The 21,149-nt window shown below is 35.7% G+C and overlaps 1 protein-coding gene across 2 annotated transcripts in view; it reads right to left on the bottom strand.

The window, feature by feature from the left end:
• PARD3B (par-3 family cell polarity regulator beta) overlaps positions 1-21,149 on the bottom strand; it is a 973,558-nt gene that overhangs the window by 321,698 nt on the left and 630,711 nt on the right. The gene's annotated exons all lie outside the window — the stretch shown is intronic.

The following is a 21,149-nucleotide window of genomic DNA, read 5'->3' as shown; positions in this document are numbered from 1 at the left end:
ATACATGACTGATTGAATCACTGAACTGAGTCTTTTCCACACGGAAAACTCACATTTCAAACAAGAAAACGAGTACCTGATTTCAGAAGGAATTGGTAAATTCTTAAGCAAACACATTTATATTCTTACTCAATATTTCTCACCGGGATTCATAGTCCAGCTCAACAAGACTGGACCCAAAGTGGGTGCGTCTTTAGATAACTGCCTGTGTGTTTATATTTTGGCTGAAGGCGGGGGAGGTCATAAAAGGAAAAGACCTTTTAAGGCAGATGACCTGAGTGTTGAGGGGGAACTAACACATGCTCCCACTCAGGCCTGGCTTTGCTACAGTGAGGGGCCGAGTTCACCCTAAGATTAACAAAGCTTTCACTAGGTGACAATGCACAGAAGGAATGGATAGCCAGATTTTCCAACAATGATGGGAATTCAGAGAATTCATACTTCAGTAATTGAGAATTGCTTGTATATACGAATAGTTAATTGCAACTGTTAAACTAAAAAATTAGGTTAAGGAAAATCATTGAAACAATCAACACAGTTTAATATTCTGTAAATTCCTGCAATGTGTTAGTTGCTGTTTATGGAAAACTGAACTGGTTTATAGACAGTTTTCAATGTCTGCATTGCAAAACTGCTTTATTTTCAATTACTTCAGGCTTTTAAGTTGAATTTGGGAGAAAAAAACTAAAATACAATAAATGGGACAATTTTTATTTGGTTAACTATCTTACAAGTATGGACAACTACTTGTTGGCTATCTACAATCCTTTTTCGCCTTCTTCCTTCAAACAAATACCTGAATTTGTTTGGAGAAGCAATGTTACTAGTTAAACATACTCATCTCCCCCTATATTCACGCAATTCTGGGTTACTATGTAATGGTTTGAATAATAAGATGTAAACAAAGTGTCTGAGGTCAAGTCTCTGGAGAGTAATTGTTTGCTGGATAAATGGAGCAGAATCAGCTGGCTTTTGCTTTTCCTCTCTCTTCCTTGCTCTTGTCTGGCACAGGAATCTTGCACCTCTGAATTGAAAGCCACGTGGTATGGATAGAGGAGCAGGAAGCCAGGAGGAGGCTGGTACTTTGATGACTTGTTTGAGGAGCTAGCCTAACCTTGGCCTGCCTGCTTCCGCCCTTTCTGATGCCTGAGAAAAATAAACCCTTTTCTGGTAAAACCACTGTCATCGATTATCTGTTACTTGCAGCCAAACATACTAATTGATAAAACCAATCACAAATATTTAATGCTCCTAATGTATAATATACTGAAGTCCACACATTTTAACACCAGCTATTGGTACTATTTATTTATGGCAAGTATGGTCTATCAAATACAAATATAATTATGAGGTAAATAATTGTGAGAATGAAGAGACGGATTATCTGAAATAGGGCTATCTAAGAAAATGAATGACAAGGTGGTAAAATATATATTGCATTACTGAATTCTGAGAAGTCAAATTAAGCAAAATTTTACAGGCATCAAACATTTTACCTTTCATTCAAAGAATAAGACAAAATAGAGCATCTTTTCTTAAGTTTACAGGAAGGCTAGCATTCTGTTAAAATATGGCTAATTTAAGATAAAATAACTTTTGTTTGATACAATGTTTTCTTTTTAAAATTGACATATATATTAGTTTCAGGTATACAAAATAATGATTTGATATTTGTATATATTGCATGATCACCACAATAAGTCTTGCTAACATCTCTTCAATGTTTTCTTTCAAATACAATGTGGGAGCATCAGTGGAAAGTTGAAGATAATGGTTTGCAACCTGGAGTTTCTGGTCTACATTTGGGTCTCCTTAAGAAAATAGTAGGAAACAACAGTGAGGATTTGTGAATTACTTCTAAAAGATGATTAGCAACTGTGCCTTTTAATAAGCTCACACACTTTCTAAAAGAGCAAATATTTCTTCTTTGGGGTGAAATGATGTCATCTTACTGTAACACTGGATATCTCAAGGGGAAATTCATATGTCCGTATATGCATGTGTATGTATTTAACGATATATGTAACTATACATACACACATAGTTATTGGCACATTTATTTATATGTCAATAATCAAAAGTTAAACAATCAATCACTGTTACTTATCTGTGCAATTTTTTTCATGAATGATATCCTTCAAACATGGGCACTATAAGAGTTTCCTGCCATTACCCTCTGCAGCAAATGGTTGACACTGGAGTTTCATATATTCTTAAGTGACTCTGAAAGTCCTTGTCTGGAATACACCTGATATTTTGCTGAGGCATGAATCTGAATCACTTTGTAGAAAATGAATCTGGCATAAAGTCCAGCTTCTGAAATCTTTGGGGGGATAATTTTTCTCTGCTTGTCTTTGGATATATAGTAATTCTCCTTAAGTTATTCTTTTCTAGATCCAGGTAAGCTCAAGGTGAATGCTGCAACTGTGATGGAATAATGCAATGGACGGTACAGTTTATTTTAGTCGCAGGAGTTATTTTTTTGAGGCATGACAGTCACTGTTGGTTGCTTACCCCACCCCCATTCCCAACCACATTCTTCCTTTCCTGTCTCCACAGCAGAAGTTAGAAAAATCAAATGCTCACTTCCTAGCCTTTGCTGCTAGGGTTGGCAGTGAGCCAGTTCGGGGCAATGAGATATGTGCAGAAAGAGTTAGAGCCTTCTGCAGGAAGGCATTAGTTTATACTGGTAAGAAAGATAAGTCTGGCACTATCCTTTCCTTCCTTTTAACTTTTCCTGTTTTCACCATGAGCGTTATGCCCCAAACTGCCACCAGATGGTCAAGAGGGAGAAGCCAAGACAATTAGAGACACAACCAACCCAAAATCCATTGACCTCTCCCTCCTGCTCTTTGCTGCTAGCAGGGTCCTATGTCCAGACTAGTTGTTGCATCAGAAACATAGTCCCTACTTCTATATGTTACCAATAGTTGAGCTTTCTATTAATTGTAGCCTCGATCATTCCTAACTGACACAAATAGTATTATGAATTAATTTCGTTCTTTACTCAGAACATTATTATCTGAAGGGTCTGAAGATGTCCCTTAAAACTGTCAATTATTATTTGCTCTATGTCGGGGAGAAAATTACATATTATATTGATATTTGTGAATTAGGAGATTGGTGAAAATATCAAGAGGAATCCCTAGAAAACATTTAGTCTGTGGTACATTCCAGTAGTGGAGAAGCATAAAGCTTCTTTTCAGGTAATCCAATTCTCCTTGGTTGCTCATCTTGGTAAGTATCCTTCAGATCTTAATTGTTTTTGCAAGTAAATTTTCTTACTAAGAAAAAGATATTTCTGACAGCTAAAATAACTATTCCAGTTCAGAGGGAAATTACTAATTATACCTTGTCACACAGTAATGCATTTTTGTTTGTCAGGTATGAGTTTGGTTATTGAGAATCAGCAGCCCAGGAGTTCAATTGCCCCTGGGGGAACTTAAAAACAAAAATCAATGAAATTCCTGAATATAAATTTCTGAACATAAAAGTTCTTGGAAAGTCTAACAAAGTGCCAACATTGCTTTCTTTCTCCTTACTCATGAAGCATTACCTGAAAAAGCCTCCTTGCTTCCTTTATTATGTCTGAATTTTACTACTACTACTACCACTACTACTACTACTACTGAAAAAAAAAGTTGAAAACAATTTGAAAGCAGCCTATTTGGTTATAAGAGTGTGTCATTATTTCAATAGGATTAAGTACCGAAAAGTTTTCAGTACAAAACTCTAAAGGAGTATAGCTAAAAACACTCAAGAGACCTTTAATTGTTGAAAACTTGACTTAGATGAATTAGAAAATTATAATAAAATAAGTTTCTGTTTAGGTAATAATTCATCTATCCTATTTATCTGAAGTCAAATGAAAAATTCTAAGAGTTTTAAATGATTTATGTCTTTAAAAATGTTTAAAATAACTCTGGTTCAAATCTAGACTCCGTCTCTTATTATGTGTGTCAACATTTCAGCTTCCTCAACTATAAAATGAAATAATATCCACTCTTCCAGCCTCACAGGTTTTCTGAAACAGGATGATTTATACTAATTTTATTAATAGGGTAAACCACTTGCTTGGAAAATCATACTTCAGTGCATCTTTTACATGAGAACATTACATTTTCTTCCTTTTGAAAAATTCCAGTCCACGAGTGAAGTAATTTCTAAGATGGTTTCTTATCTCATTAAAGAGGTTGTTAAAATGATGTGATTTCTTATTCTGCTTCCACTTCTGTTCTAGTCATGGTCACATGAAAGTCTTCACTCATTTCAAAAATTTCCCCAAAGACTTACAGGTTTTGTCTTTTGTCAAGCCTCTGCTATTTTCCTCAAAACTATTTTCGTTTTATTTTTTTAACGTATTTTGAACTGGTCAGATATTTCATAAGTAAAATTTGAAAATGCTACTTGCAGACCGATATTTTTACTTTTTATCCACAAATTACTGTCTCGTAATACTAGTGACATTAGAGCATAAGGTTCTTTCCACTTCATTTCAAATCAAATCTTTCTATGTACTTGAAACTCAATTTTCTTCTTCTTGTTTTCCTAGTGGATTTTTAACACCCAGAGAAGTACCGCATCTTAAGAGTGCTGACCGGTGATTTGAATCAATACTGGCTTCTGCCACTATATTTTACCACAAACCTCTCACAATTCTTTTGTTCAGTGTTATAACACAGTTTGATTTGCAAGTTGATGCTCATTTTTCTCCTAATATATTGGAATACAGTGTTTTCAAGAACCAATTATATAAACAGAACTTAATCGGTCTGTCTTCATGCTTATTTACTCTTACTAATGCGTGTTTGTCACAAGACATGGTGATGCACTACCTCTAATTTACTTTGTGATCAAATCCCTCATGATCAGCAGTTCCTACTTGGGCACAGTATTAATGAGTTCTTGCAGTTGACTCTAAAACATTTCGTTGTCAGCATTCTTTCTCACTGGAGAAGGCAAGGAGTTGAATAATGGTTATGTTCACTAGGGCTCACTGGCTAAAGGCCCTGGGATGAGAGCAAGTTTGCAGCTTAGCCTTAAAAGAGTGTGATTAATAACCCATAGATTTGGTGCCACATAAAATATGGCGGCAGCCTCTTTTACTACAGTATTAAGAAAAACAACCTTCCTCTACTTTAGAGATTAGATTAGTTATCTTGAATGTTTGAGTTCCTTTATAATGCCCTAAGAATTCTGTCTTCTTAAAACCAAGCCCCAAAGAACATGCTTAGTATAGCATGAAATCTATAGCCTTTTCATAGTTCTATTTACTATTATTATTTGTTAAATGTGTTTATTCAGTATTCATTCTTCAATCTTCTTTTTCTCTAAATGAAGACCGTTACTAAACTAGAAACTTTTGCTGATGATACAGATTACAATGAGATCAATGTCACCTCATAGGAGTGCAGAATCATTAAAATTAGGGCATACTATGACATTTGCATGACATTTCTGCTTCCCAGCTTGCTTTTGCTCTCTCTGCTGCCTGGAATGCCTTCCCTTCGCTTCCATAGTGATGCAAATCCAACCAATCCTTCAGAGCTCAGGCCAAATCCTTTCTTGATGAATACAGCCCAGGCTGATCTTGCCCATCTCTAAGCCCCCCGCTGTCCTATCGTCTTTGTCACACAATCTGGCAATTTCTATTTCAGAGTTCAGTATTTATAAATCACGTCCTTAATTGTTTCATATGTGTAAGTTTTACCTTCTCTGAAAACTTATTTCTTCCCCATGCCTTTTACTTTTCTGAGATTCTCACGGAATCTTATGTGACATCAGGACACAGCAAAAAATCAAGACTTACTACGTGGTGTCCTAATTTGCATGAGTGTATGAATGTTAAAGGAGGTCCGTTATCAGTGTTGACTGAAATGGAGAAATATTATTGAAACTATGAAAGAAAAATAAGAAAAAGGAGAACTTAGAATAAGTGATCACCTATGAAAATCAAGGTATGCATTAGTAAAATGTCAAAATGAGTTCAATTACCTTAGTTTTTAGTAAAACAAAACAATGCAAAACAAAAAAAACTTTGGAAAAATAACTGCAGGTACTCAATCTTGTGGGAGAAATGCCATTTTTCTCTTCTTTATGAGTGTCATTAAGATTGAAGATGGGATTCTTTTTGTTGAAAATGCTTTTAATAGTCCTGACTGTAAGGTCAATTCAAACAAAAGCCTGAAAAGTGGCATGCCTCATTGAAAATCACTTACATTCCTTCACCCAGACGCTAAGAATCACATGTGCAAGGTAAGTCTGCGAGGAGACCACCGCCATCGCCCATGTTTCCTCTGTCTTCAGTGATAACGACACAGGGCAAGGTACTGAAACTAATCCTTTTATTGCCAGAAGAACAGAAGCAAGAGTTCAAAATCTAGATGACCCAAAACCATGCTTCTTGAAATTAGTCAGAGGGAGAAAAGTGAACAGTGACACAGAATGGGATAGAAAATAGTAACAAAAACTACAGTAATTGCTGTTTTGTAGGTGCTATGCTACGTACTTCCCGAGTATTAACTCAGGTCTGGATGTTAGTACATGTGCACACAGGGAAATTACTAAGCAATCAGTTGATTGTGATGCCAAGAAAGACTCCAATAATTGTGTTTTTGATCTACAATGTTACATGGAGCTATAAACTACCAAACTAAATTCATTTTCATTTATTTATTATATTGGGTTACCATCTCATTATTATCCCTCTTTAACATATGACTGCATTCTGAATGAAATAAAATCGCATTCACTTCACTTGATCTAAATTCTGTGAATTTTCTGTGTCCAGTTAAACAGTTGCCAAATTCCATTTCAGCTCCAAAATTTGTTCTAGAGGTAACTGCATTTTAGTCTTAGATAAACTCTATTTGGTAGGCCTGGGAGACAGTAAATCAATAGGCATTTAATCAAAAATTACTTTTGCTTCCTTGAAATGGAAGTCTAAAAGGCAAAGCATATTCAGATAAGAAGCTGTGCATTTTCAAGGATAGAGTGGTATAGTCTTAGTATAAGAGGCATTTTAATTTTTTAGTATGATGTTCCTAATGAGTCTTCTGATTGATATCTTACAGGATGTGCAAAAAAAAACCAAAAGCCCTTCTCTCAAGATTTATGCTTTATATCACCGGCAAAGTCCCAAGATGATAAAATCTATATGAACAGAGGATTTCTGAGCTCTAGCTGATCTTCTATTTAATTTAATAAGCACGCATCTGGTAAAATTCACTTCTGGAAAAATCCAAAGATTTGAATATCTCTTAATTTTCTATACTAGCATGTGACTTGTAACTAATGGAATGAGTAAGTATCAAGTGTTTAAAAAGAGGACTGAATATTAGTTTTAAAAATAAAAATATCTCCCTTGTTACCAGTGTTTCCCTAGAAGAGACTTTTTCCCCTCCTTTTTGAGAATTAAACAATGAAAAGTGACATTTACATAACTACGTTGCATTGAATCTCTTCAGTGAAGTCTCAATATGTCAGTAGCAATATTGAAAGTGGCATATTAAAAAGATTTCACCCTAATCCACACATATCAGAAATTATCTCATTTGTAGGTAGATAAACAATGTCATAATTACATCAGCAGGTCAAAACTCAATGAAGAAAAAGAAGCTGCAGAACCCTTTATGTTAATTTCAAAAGTAAATATTCCAGATTGTTACTAATATTTAGGGATAGATAATCAGATATTCACTCTAGAAAGTGCATCTGTAATGTATACCACCCCAATCTTCCCCAAAGACCGTGCATAAAGAGGCTTTTTTTTTCTTCTTCTTTTTTTTGCTTATTCTTGGAAGTTTTTCTTTCTTTAAGCCTAAAAAATGAAACAGGAATTTATCTTGGAGTATGCATTGGCACCACCTCCATCCAGTTTCAGTGTTGATACGTTTTTCCTGGTTGTCCCCAGGACAGCAAAGCTTAGAACAATTTTTGTTAGAAGTTCAGCATTGATACTAGCAAAAACACAGAATAAAGAGCATAAATACTAAAATATGAGTTTATATGTGTGTAATATAAATTACCAATTTACACTAGATATAAAGAAATCCCTTTTTGCAAGCCTATACCTTTTATGTGTGTAAAAGTTATTTTCAAACAATAATAAATTTTTTCTATTAATATTTGAAGATGAAAACTGGAAAGAAAGCAGTATAGTTATATTACTAACTACGTTAGGAAGAATCTATCATCATTTATTCACATTTGTTCTTACTAAGTGGAAATACGTGTATAAGCTGACTTTTGTCAGTTGATCGAAAGAGACAACTAATACAATAAACAAGCATACAATTGCATCTTAAAAGAAAACATATAATGATATTTGCAAAATCAAGTGCCAATGTCACTGCATAATGACTTCTATACATTTTTGTCCCACTAATATTTAAAAACTTGAACCAAGATCTCATTTGTGTGTTTAAGATACCTTAATAATACAAAGATATAAATTGGTTTAACTTGGTATCAAATTTGTAACTGCTGGAAATTTTGTATTTCTATACAGCTGCTAATTTTCAGAGAAAAATCCTAGTCATTTCAAGCCATTGAACATGATAATAGCGAAAATGAGATTGATCATTAACTCTAGTAACTGCCTTTGCCTTCATCTTAGGCTTCTAGTTAACAGAATGAATTAATAACTGCTAACTCTTTTAAAGAATTATTATTTAATTTAATCTGTTCAATCTTGTGGACAAATCCAAGATTCAACTATCAGCTCTATGCAGATGACTTCTAAATCAATATTGTTAACCTTGACTTGTCTCGAGTTCCAGATTTATATTTTCAAATGCTTCTTCCTTATAATATGGCTTTTCTTCATGGTTCCTTTTTTTTTGTGTTTCTGTTAAAGGCACCACCTTTTTGCTGATCTTCCAGCCTAGAAGACTTAGGTCAGCTTTGGGTCCCTCATCTCTTGTCCTCAAATATAAGAAACTGTCAAGTCCTATACACCCTATCTCTGAAATATATTCTACAGCAGTTCTATCATATTCTAACAATCTTCTTCAACCTCTCATTACTGCTTCTTCTAAAACAGTAGTCTTAGCTGGTCCCTTGGTAGTCCTTAACCACTGGTGTTCCCTGAGGTTCAGAAATGGCATATATTCTGCATACAGATCCTTTTCTGGGTATACGGTTTTTAAGCATTTTCCCAGTGTGGCTTGCATTTTTATTTATCAACAGTATCTTTTGACCTGAAAGCATTTCTCATTTTGATAAAGTCTATCTAATTTATTGATTTTTAAAAATACTTGATGGCTTCTGTGTCCTAAAAATTTGTTCTGCTTAGTCCACTACCCCTAAAATTTCTTCTATTTTTTTTAAAGAAATTTTATAGCTTTAGCTCTTACATTTAGGTCTGTGAACCATTCTGAATTAATTTCTCATGTGGAGGTTCTTTTTTGTTTTTGCATGTGGTTATCTACTAGTTCTACACTGAAGGCTTCAAAGAAGGGAAATGACATGGTGTGATTTTCATGTTAAGATGGTCACTGTTTAAGATTGGTCTGCTATTTCAAGGATAAAGTGAGATTCATTAGCAAGGAAAACAAAGCTTCTAGGACATAGTTTTTATCTGCTCTTATTACCATCCAGAGCTTTTGTCTACATCTCCCTTCCTTCTATTACTCCCTGCATCCATACATTCCCACTGTTTCCACCTCACCATTTCTTTTTCATATTGAATATTCTTCCTTGGATTAAAGGAAGGAGCCAATGATGAGGAAGAACATGAAGATGGAAGAGAAAGCGCTATTGATTGACTGAAGAAGGCCCTGGGAGAAATAGCTGAGGATGGATTCAGAATACAAGTGATAGATTAGTTTAGGTAAGGAATGATACATCTTCTTCTCTAATATGCATCTCATTGCCTTCATCTGTTCTTACGCTTGATATTTCTCAATGTCTATAAAGCACTACCCTCTCAGCAGCTATACCATAACCTTGGGCATCAGACTACACATATGTTGCCCTCTGGTAAAATCCATACCTAGTTTCCAGAATCTTACATTTTTACAAGTTTAAGAGACGCTCTAATGGCTGATATTCTCTAAAGTGAATTAATTACTCCAACAAGTATTAGCATATAAAATTGAAAATTTTAAGGGAAATGATATGTCCGCACTTGAGAAATCAATACAATGGAAAGCAATTTGACTGCTTCAAATTGTCCCTCCTTACGGGTGCTGTGGTGGTTGTTTCAAATGACATGGGAGTTCCTTAACAACAGAGGTCAGGGGTTTTCATGATGTACATTTCTGTTGTGCAGCACTTTGTATAGCTTCCATGACCACAACTCATTCAACGCATTTTAACTTACCGAAGACGATTCACAAGAAAACAGTTTTACCCATACTCTTTTAACACTCAAGTAACAGCTTCACGACCAGATGAAAAGGAGTTTTCTCTCTCTTACACTTTAAAAACATTGTAGAGACAATTTCTAACCTGCCCTCTCTGCCACAGCCATATGCTCTGAAATGGAAGCTCGAGGGGCAGATGTATAATCTGGGAAATGATCCAAATCTATGACTTTTTTGCAGCTAAGTGTATTGTGTGTGCAATGCCAGCCCTGGATGCCTGACCCAGAAATTCTAATTCATAGAAACAAAGGATAAAAAGGGATGGGAGAAGGAAGAGAAATAAAAGCTTACCAATTTCTTCAGACACAATAGGCAACTAGCACATCATCTGTAAAATTTTTATCCCCGAGAACTAATGGGGTTTCCTTCACTCTTGTGGACTCCGATAGCAAAGGGATCTCTTCAGTACTGTGACTAGAAGCTGAAACTTCATCCAAATTCTCATGCCATTCCCTTGGGCAAGCTCATCACCCACTCTATGGTAACATGAGTCTTTTATTACTGATAAGTTACATAAAAATTCTGTAAAATATCAGATTCTCTGGTTGACAGAAAGATGAAAAACCAGAGTATTGGGTGCAAAAAGAAGAACATATGGAAGACCAGCTTTTGACAGAATGGACAGGACTGGTTTTGATTTGTTTTAGTACCTACAGGATCTATCAAACAGCCTTCTCATGCACTGTTCTTTGGGTGTGGTCATGACTAGGAATTCGGTCTGAAGGGCGCTCTAGAGGTTCAGAAAGAATCCTCATTAGGACCTGATCCAAGGCCCACACAGGCGGTGACAACAGATAGCCAGATGAGCCTCTTCTTTCCCACTTTACGACAGGGCACATCATAATCTGATAAAAGCTCCTTTGTGAACCCGATTTTATTTCTTCCTATAACAATGAATCATTATAAGAATCTCTAGACAGAGTAATAAACCATAGCTTGTAACTACAAATATAACCAGAATTTTTTATTGTGTGGCTTCTTATTAAAGGGAATTTTCCATTTCAAACTTTCTCAGCATATTATGGATATCATCCCCCACTTTGTTCCTATGTCATGTGGCTTTCCATGTATTTCTGAGGAATATTTTAAATTGGTTTGTCTTGTCAAAAGTAATCCAGACCCCAGGATATAAAATGTGGCTTCATCATATCTGCTCTAATCTTCATTGGGCCTAATGGTTTATGTAAATTTGGCCATTTACAAAGAATAACCATTCATTCATTCATTCATTCATTCAATCACTCATTCATTCAGCAAACAATTACTGGACTTCAGACTTCTGCTTCTAGTAATGTATCAATTTTCAAAATCCTGATGATAAGAAAACAAATAGATCTTGGATAAATTAAAACAAATACACATTTAAACACATTGCTTAGCTCATAGAAAATTAAGGGTAATCCTTAAGCAAAGCCCTTTGGTAAACAAATAAAAAACCAAGAGAGAATGAGGCTAAGTAACCAAACTTGCAGGCTGAGTTTGCTCTTTGGATAAAGTGCTGCTGTTAGGAATCTGGAGCTTGAGGAGGGGCTGTGATGGTGGCATCTTGGAGGATCTGGGTGACAAACTCAAAAGTAGTAGAGTTTAAACAGTAACCCTCAAAAGGACCTGCACACTTGGTAGAAGAGTAGGCTCAAAAACCTCATCCCCTGAATATACTTTCCTCAGCAAAGGGAGTCCAAGAAAATCCGTCTTAACTCTAGTTCTAGATAGGGAAAACAACCATAATAATTTTTGAAAAATCACCATTACCTTTTAAGAATTTTCAACCACAGGACTGTCTTTCTAGAGGTAATTAAATTGAATTTATTTTCTCCCAATTAAATAAGCTGTCAGCTAAGAAATTATATGAAATATAATTTGGTCCTAGATGAGCAGTGCCTGCTAGTACCCTAAAAGATGCAAAACTAAACCTTCTTGGGAGGAAAGCATATGCAAATCAGGCTCTCCAAGATCCTCACATATTCAATCCAACCAAATAGGTCATCTCAAATATAAATGACCGAATTCATAAAAATGTCACCATGAATAAGAGTCAGCAGAGACATGAAAGAAGTTTAGATGCCAAATTGGAATGAGATGATAGGTCTAAAGAAATTAGTCAGGATGGAACACAGAATCAGGGAGATAGAAAAATATGAAAAAGTGTTTAAAACACATTGCTGAAGAATTAGGTCTAACATACTTCCACAAAGAGAAGATGGAATGGGGAAGTGGCACATTTACCTATATAATATCTCAGGAATGATGGAAAACATTACTATCAAGATATAGGAGACACATAGTATAACAAGAATACTAATATAAAGAAATCTACACCAAGATCTAGATTCTAGTGAAACTGAACATCAAAGACAAAGAGATTTTAAAAGTATCCTGAGAGAAAAGCCTGATCACCAGGTAAAGAGATGCCTGTTAGACCAATGGGTGACTTTTCACGGTCGAAAGGCTGACTTTTCAGTGGAAACCAGAAGATAGAAAGACAATACCTTTAATGTGCTGCCAGCCTAATATTGTACACTCAACAAAACTAGTTGTGAAAAACAAGACATTTCTGATAAACAACACAAATATAATCAGTAGACTATAATTAAAGGAATGTCTGAAAGGCATATTTCAGAAAGAAATGAAAAGACCTCAAAAGAAAAGTCTGTGACATAAAGAAGAATGGTAAAAAAATAAATTGGTAAATACATAGGTAAGTCTAAACAAATATTAAATGCATAAAACATTAAAATTAGTGGGATCAAAACATAAGGAAAAAAAGGAAAATAGTACAGAAATTGGGAGAGGGTAGGGAGAGCTAAAGTGTTCTAAGTTCCTTGTATTATTGGAAAAAAAGATTAAGTATGGACTAATTTTAGATTATGTTAAGTACACATGATAACAATGGAGTATATCATTTTAAAATCAATAGAAGAAAAAAGTGGGATTAAACACACAAATAAAACAAGACAGGAATTCATCCTAAGAGGACAAGAAAGAAGAAAAAGACATTAAGAAGTGGCTCAAATATACAATAAGATAATAAACATAAATCTAAATATGCCAGTAATTTCAATCAATGTAAATGTGTTAAACTCCCAGTTACAATTCAAATTGTTAGACTGAACATAGAAACAAAAAATGAAATGTTAGGATAAGACATATACATAAAGCAAGAATACATGGAAAGTTCTACAGTAAAAATATGCAAAAAGAAAGACTTAAGAAATACTGAACAAAAGACGCCTGCATTGTGCCAACTATGGCTCTTGAACTGGGGTGTGATGTTCAACTGGGCCTCTGCCCTGTGGAGCCCACCTTCTGTATGAGGAGGAAACAGTAGGTTAGACCCACACATACACTACCGACTGTGATAAGTGCTATCAGGGTATAAACAGTGTAAGCAATAGAAACTGACCTATTTTGTCTATTTTAGATGGAGTGGTCAGGGGAAGTATCTTTGAAGAAAGAATATTTGACCAGAGAACTGAATCAGAAGGAATCAAGCACGTGAAGTGGAGGAGATCTGTCTGAGCAGAGGGGAAGCACGTGCAAAGGGCCTGAAGAGAGTACAAGTTGCTCTGTTTAAGAAAAAGCATGCAGGCAACATGGACCAAGTGTCCTAACAGAGGAGGAAGCAGTGGGGATGAGGTCGGCGAGCTAGGCAAGGCAGATGAAGCTGGGCCTTGGGGTTCACGGTACGAAGTCTGGATTCTTTTCTATGAAGGATAAAAAGCCATTGGAGGAGACTGAGCATTTAAGGGACTTGATTAGATTCATGTTTCCCAAACATCTGTTAGGCTCCTGGGAGAAGAATGGAACTGTAGAGAGTATAGAAGAGGGTGGGTCAGTTAGGAGGCTACAGAAGGCCTGAGGTTTGGAGACTTGGGCGAAGGTGGGAAGTAATGCTTTAGAATGCATTCCCATGGGACCAAACTGATTTCCTGCTAGATTAACATGATAGGTAAAGGAAAGTGAAACGTCAAGGCTGATTCTGGCTTTGGTAAGACTTTTCAGGCTTACGTGGAAGGGCACGATTGTATCTGTTATGTTTCCTTCTCAGGTGAAGATAGCCTGTTGGAGGAATGTATTTGAAAACATAACTCAAGCTAAACGTGCTTGAGAGAAGTTCATAGCGAGAAATAGTTGATGATTCGAACATTTCTATTGCTGAAAAAGCCAGTGTTCAACCAGAATTGAAGGCATTTGCCCAGAGACAGGAAATGGGACCCAGAGTGTGAATATTACATAGCCCAAAGGGCTCAGAATGGAGACCCTTTTCTCAAACTAAGATTCTCTGAGCTTTGCAAAGAAGCCTGATGATGGAAACTATCGAAATATGATGGAAACATAAAATTCAGTGTTTCCCAAACTTTAGCAATCTGTGTTACAACTTCATAAAATTGTCATGTTCACATATCATTTTTTCACATCATTTTATGCTGTTATTTCCTTACCAATATTCTTCAAAATCTCAGTTTAACATAAAATTTTAATAAAAATCATGTAGCACTACTATAAATTGAAAACCAGCATTTTTACTAGTACACATTAATATAGATAGTTTTTAAAAATGAAAAGTGTTTGTTTATATACACTGAAAATAGTTCATGGACCACCAGATCTCTAACCTAAGCAATAGGAGAATTTTCTCTGAGGTCTATCAGTATAGCAAGCAGAAAGTCTCCAACACCAGTTTGACACCATTGTTTCTAAATATCTCTAACAACTCATGGATGGCATATTATGATATTTTTACAAAACTATCTGCTCTCCGCCCCCCTTTTCCCCCCCAGTTTTTGCAGTTGTAGTTTGCCTGATTTATAAAGGCATGCATTTTTTTTAACTGATTGGTAAATAAAAGGGTTTTTGTTCAAAAGCTAACTTTGAACAGCTTTGTTTTGTTTTGAAGGGGTAGAATTCATAAGTTGTTTTGTGTGGTGTGTGGTTTCTAATTATCAATAGAGTGGGAATGAATTTGCATTTTAGTAAGGAGAAGTAATCTAGGTTGCTTTAAGCTTTCTCTTTAATTTTTGCATAATCATCATTAGTCCTATTGTAAATCTGCTTTTATTGGACACAGTTGGGCATCATGAACATCTGAAAAAGAACCTTTTTATACATAGCATGACGTGGGTGCCTTACTGAATAAATTACAAAGACTAAGTTTCTGAGTCTAGGATACCAAAAATTGACAGGGGCTTTTAAAATTCCCCAAATACATTTTTCATTGGCACTTCTTTCTAGCAACCCATAAATGAGGTATCTCATGGTTAATCCCCTTTCCATTTCCTCCTTCCTGAAATACTTTTGGGCCCCAAATAGGTTCATAGGATGACTCAGGGATTCAGCAGCTCATCTTCTTTCCAGAAACTATATCTTTTCCTGTGGTTCTTCTGTACATACTCTGTGCTGGTCCCTGTGCTAAATCCTCCCACTTGTATACCATTTCTATTAGTAGATTCTGCATGTGAAGTTTTACAATGTTTAAAAATGCTTTCAGCTATAAAAATCCATACATTTTTCATTACCCAGCAGGTACATAAATATAGTCTCACTGTAAAAATTCAAATTTGATAGAAAAAGCAAAAGTCCCCCTTGACCTTCAACCTTGGCCTTCTTCTTTCTGTAAAGGTAACCACTGTTCCTTTTTCTATGTATCTGCATCTGTCTATAATCATGTGGTGTTTTCAGTGTGTATTACTACTGCTGCTACTAACCTGTGAGCATCTCAGGGGCAGAATCCGTACCACATACAACTTTATGTTTGTAGTACCTGCAACAGTGTCTGGCACATGGTAGGTGTTCAATAAATATGGGTTTAACAAAATAGTTATCATTGGTTCCTCCCCTTTTATGCAGGAGATAACAGAGTTCTTCTGTTGGTTTGAGGAAAAGGTGGACCTTGGAGTTATTAACTGTGTAAAGGAGCCTGACTACTGATCAAAGGAGATTGGAAAACAGCCTAAGGGGAATTTGGGGGACTGACTGGCTCTGAAGCAGAGGTGGGAGCTTGGGCAAGAAAAGGTGAGATAAGTTAAAAAGTAGACAAAATGGAGCCTACCACCTGAAACTAACAAAAACAAAACAACACAAATAAGTGGAAGGACAGACAAACAAACAAACAAACAAAAAGCAAACAAAAAATCAGAGCCTAGAGATACCTGAAGTTAAACAAAGCTGGATACCAGATCCTTGCCTAAGGGAGCTGGGAAAGGTTTCTCAGAGAGGTAGGAATTCAAAGAAGAGTTCAGCTGGGACTCTGAGCTTGAAAGAAGAAGATACAGTGAGACAGCTAAGGGGCAAATAGCTCTGAGTCCCTGTGCTAAATGTGGCACAGGGAAACATGTGGCATGAGGGTGATGGTGGCAACGGACAAAGCTGGAAGGGCAGGTCATGACAAGGTGATGGAGGGCATGGTCTGACTTGTTAAAGATATTGAAATTTATCCCTGTGGATGGAGCCTAAATGCAGGAATAAATGAGTTTTTTAAGTAGGCAACACCTTTCTTGAAATACACGTCTTTTAGTGCTTTTCTTCTCCTGCATTCCCCCTCCAACCAGTATTCATTTATGAAACATACACATACACATAACATCTAACAAAGTAATACCGAAATTATCAAAGCAAATATATTCTAAAATATTTCTCACCATTAATTGGCAATATTATACCCTTATCAGATACTAAAAACATTTAGATTTTGACATATTTTATAACATAAATGGGGTATCTATTATGTAAGAGCTCATCTTCAGATTTCCCAGGTTGGATTTTAAACTTGTCGTTCCAATATTCTGTGTTGGCTAATTTTTAGCTGAGAAAACTTTATAACGAAAACCCCTGCTGGAATGGGTAAATAGTCATTCAGTTAACACTGGCAACTAGATTTTCCACAGAAGTTTGAAATAAAAGGTATTATAAGCAGATAGTTTACAAGCTGGAATCAAGCGTCTCCATTTTTTTTTTTCTCCACAATAAATTTACACATAAGATACCTTTCCTAGAAGAGTGATTTTACATTCTAGGTCTGAATGTAAACCTTTCTAAAATAATTAGGAACTAAAAAGCTTTCTAGCTCTTCCCAAGTTTTTACTCTTGATAAGAGCTGCAATTATTTAAAGCTAGTAGGTTAGAGTCTAGTGATTTTGTTGAAATATTCTCATTGCAAAAAGTTTATTGAAGACATCCTGAAGCTAACTATAAAGGAAAGAGGACAGAAATGATGCTTGTACTGGAGGTTAATATTTACAGTTACTATGCTTTCAGGATCGTGATTTGTTTTTACCCATGATACATTCAAATTCATACAATAATATTCTGACTGCTGATGGCATTTTAGGTCAGTTTTAAGTCACCTGTTGTTTTCTGTGGCTCCTACTCTTTCTCTTCAGCTGCAGGGAGAATTCAAAGTTGGTTATAGATAACTCAGCTTACAGAAAAGTTTTGATGTCAAACATTCACTTTCTATCATCAACCATCATGTAATCATGTAATCATTTAATAACATTTTTCATTGCAGATGTTCACTCTGGCATTGAGAAACACTACTAGAATTGTCCATTACAAACCACTGTTTTCCAAAAGTGCAAGACACATATTTCCCATGGATGGCAAAGTTCGAGGGTCAGCAGGAGAATTTGACATATATAGAATTTGACATATATAGAAATATGCTCTTCTCTTTATAAAATTATTTTTCACTTGTTCAAACAATTCAAAAAATTTTAGAAACTATGAATTTTCTAAATCAATGCATACTTAAGCCTACTAAATTTTATTTCTGAAGAAAAACGGTCAAATTCTGAATAATGACAGAGGGAATAATACAGAATTTTGATATTGAGAGTTTTGCAATATCAATATCAATATGTAAGGGTATAAGGAAAAAAAATATGTACCAAAATATACCACATCAACAAATGTCCACTGAAGCTCAGAATGAAATAATTTGTCCTGTGCATTTATGTTTAGGGAAAAAAAGAAATAGAACACCATAATAGAAGTAAAAAGTATAATTAATATCAACTATAAATAAATAAAAAAATACAGAGTTTGTTAGAAAGTCTGTAGTATAAACTTCAAACAAAATATGGACTTTTTGCCTCTAGGAGGGTTATTCAATTCTGGAGGATTTTAATGGGAAAAGCTTAAAAAAAAAATGACTAGGGCTGTGTCAAATTACTCTATCATTTTAATATCCATGCTACTTTGGGAGAAATTTTGAAGTTTTAATAATAGTTTAGGCTATCAAATCAGGCAACACTGGTAGCAATGATGTTTGAGTTCCGAAAGCAAGAGGTTGTTGAAATAGAAGTCAACAGATCTGAGCCTCAGTTCTGTCACTGACTAGCGGGACATTTGGTTGGGGGTGACTTCCTCTTCTAGACCTCCATCTACTCTTTAAAATAAGTTGGTTGTACTAGAGATATATAACACTCCATTTAGTCCTAACATTCTATAATTCCACCATAAAGAAAGAATTGAAAATATAACAGCAAGAGATTAAAAAAATAAAAAAATTAGTTCAGGAAAAAAAAACAAAAAAACTCTAGCTCCTCTGTAACCCGATGCTTGAATGCAGTGTTCATGTGTGCATGTAGGTGTAAATGTATATTTTTATAGTTTTCCATCCAACTTTGCTTTGATTTAAAGATAACCCAACCTATTATCTACAGTGTTTCTTTTTTCTCTTTGCCAACCCTGTAATTCCATTATGTACAGACATCTTCGAGAAAATGGAGACCATTAATGTCTTTAATTTTCCACCCCCTCTACCTACAAATTTATCAATACCACATGCATCCCGCCAATTTCCCTACAATTTTGGCCCATCCTCTTCAAGGCCAACTACTATAAAACTATGTACTCTTAATCCTATCCCTCTAACAATGTCTTTTCTTATTTCTTCCTTCTCTCCCAAATGTCTCTTTCCTCTCAGTCTATAAACATGGTTTAGTGTTTCTCACAAATAACATAAACTAGAAAAATAAAAACAATTTCTCGTCTCTAGATACATCTTTCTTCTTTCTCTTAAAATTAAGCTTCTGGAAAGATCTACGCTTGTTTTCACCTCCGACTCCTCCTCAAGCCGCTTCATTTTGTTTCTGTTCTCCTCTGAACTGAAATTCACTCCAGGTGAAGTCATTACTAATGGACAGCTTTCAATTTCCAAACCTAGTGAAAATTAGATATCTTTTCAAATCTCCTGTAATCCTGGGATCATTTCCTCCTGAAACTCTTCATCTCCTCATTCTTCAGAAATAGGAACTCTTTACAAGAAGTAATCCATCCGGATCACATTGAGTCTACACTGGCCCAAGCCTTTTCTCCATTCACGGAAGAGTGAGAATAAATTTTCTTGGCAACTGCGGAGCAATCTGAACAAACTAAGCCCATCACTTCTGACATCCTCAGTAGTTCCCAAGATGTGAGACCCCTGGTCATCCATTCTTTCCTGTGCTGTCCACCTTACCCCACTCTGTCCATCTTCCTGTGTGACTCACTGCCTCACTTTCCCTCCATCCCAGACTCTTCCACCTTGCCTTCTCGAGTCCCCACTATCCTTCCATTGCTGACTAAATGCTGTTTACTTTCAACCTCTTCTCTGAAAATCATCCTTCCTTTTAGCTTTAATTGAAATCCAGCTCTCCATTAAGACTTCTGCTTCTCCTGCAGCCCTTTCCTTTGAAGCTGTTCCTTCTCACACGTCAGTGTTGGGAGGGGGCTCAACCTTCTCCCTTATTTTCCTCCCCACTTTCAAGTATACCGCTCCTCTACCCTCATATAAAATCCCTACTCCTTCACAGCTCATGCCATCCTGCCACACTCCCCTCTACTACCTGTGCCTTCATGTCACTTAATACGTGAAGGCTCTGGCATGCAGTTTATGCATTTCCTCTCTACCTACCCCATTTCCATCTTATCATCCTCATTATTAACAGTACATGCCTCAGGGAACCATTGGTCCAAAGAAGATAAGAGACCCCTGCTGAAAACCTGGACCTAAGGTATAGGTTGGAACTAATCTCAAACAAACACTTCTGAGATCAGTAAATCCCAGCTTTGCTGAAGATACATAATCAAGAAATAAATCTTTATGGTTAGTTTTATTGTACAGCATAGTTGTAACAATAGTTAACTGATATACCAAGAATCAAATTGGATCTTCTTCCTCAGTCACCCACTAAGTTTAATTTAAAAAAACAAAAGTCAAGGCTTTATTTCCTAAATATTTCTTATTTTTCTTTCCATTTCCATTGCTAATCCATTAAATTTATGCCTACATAATCTCTTATCTGGACCTCTGATATGGTCTTTTGACTATTTCCCTTGCTTTTTTTGGTTTGTTTTTTGGTCCCTTCAAGTCCCTACAACCACCAGAGTGATATTTATTAGACTATAAAACTGACCACTCCCTTCTTTAGTCTGTTTAGATTTTCTGAGCCTGTCGGATAAAATTCACATTCTTTCATTTGGTAAGAGTTCCCCATAATCTAATTGCTGCCTACTTGTTCAATAGGGTATCTTACCATTCTCCCATTTCCTTTTCCTGACACAATGAATTGCATATAGTTTCTTGAACATACCATAGTAAGATGTTTCATATTTTCATAGCTTTCCATATGCCTGAAATGTGTTAGCTCATTGACTTTTTCTATTTCTCAAACTTTTATTCATCTTTCAGATCTAGCACTTCCTTTCTGACACATGATAGACAATCCCCAAACAGAATCAAGCAATATTTCTTCTGTAAAATTTCTGCACTGTACTCTTTAACATGAAGGTACCAAATGT

This window comes from Rhinolophus hipposideros (genome assembly GCF_964194185.1).
Source record: "Rhinolophus hipposideros genome assembly, chromosome: 6".
Classification (NCBI taxonomy): domain Eukaryota; kingdom Metazoa; phylum Chordata; class Mammalia; order Chiroptera; family Rhinolophidae; genus Rhinolophus; species Rhinolophus hipposideros.
The sequence above is the reverse complement of the archived record's forward strand: the minus strand, read 5'-3'. Positions and strand labels throughout refer to the sequence as shown.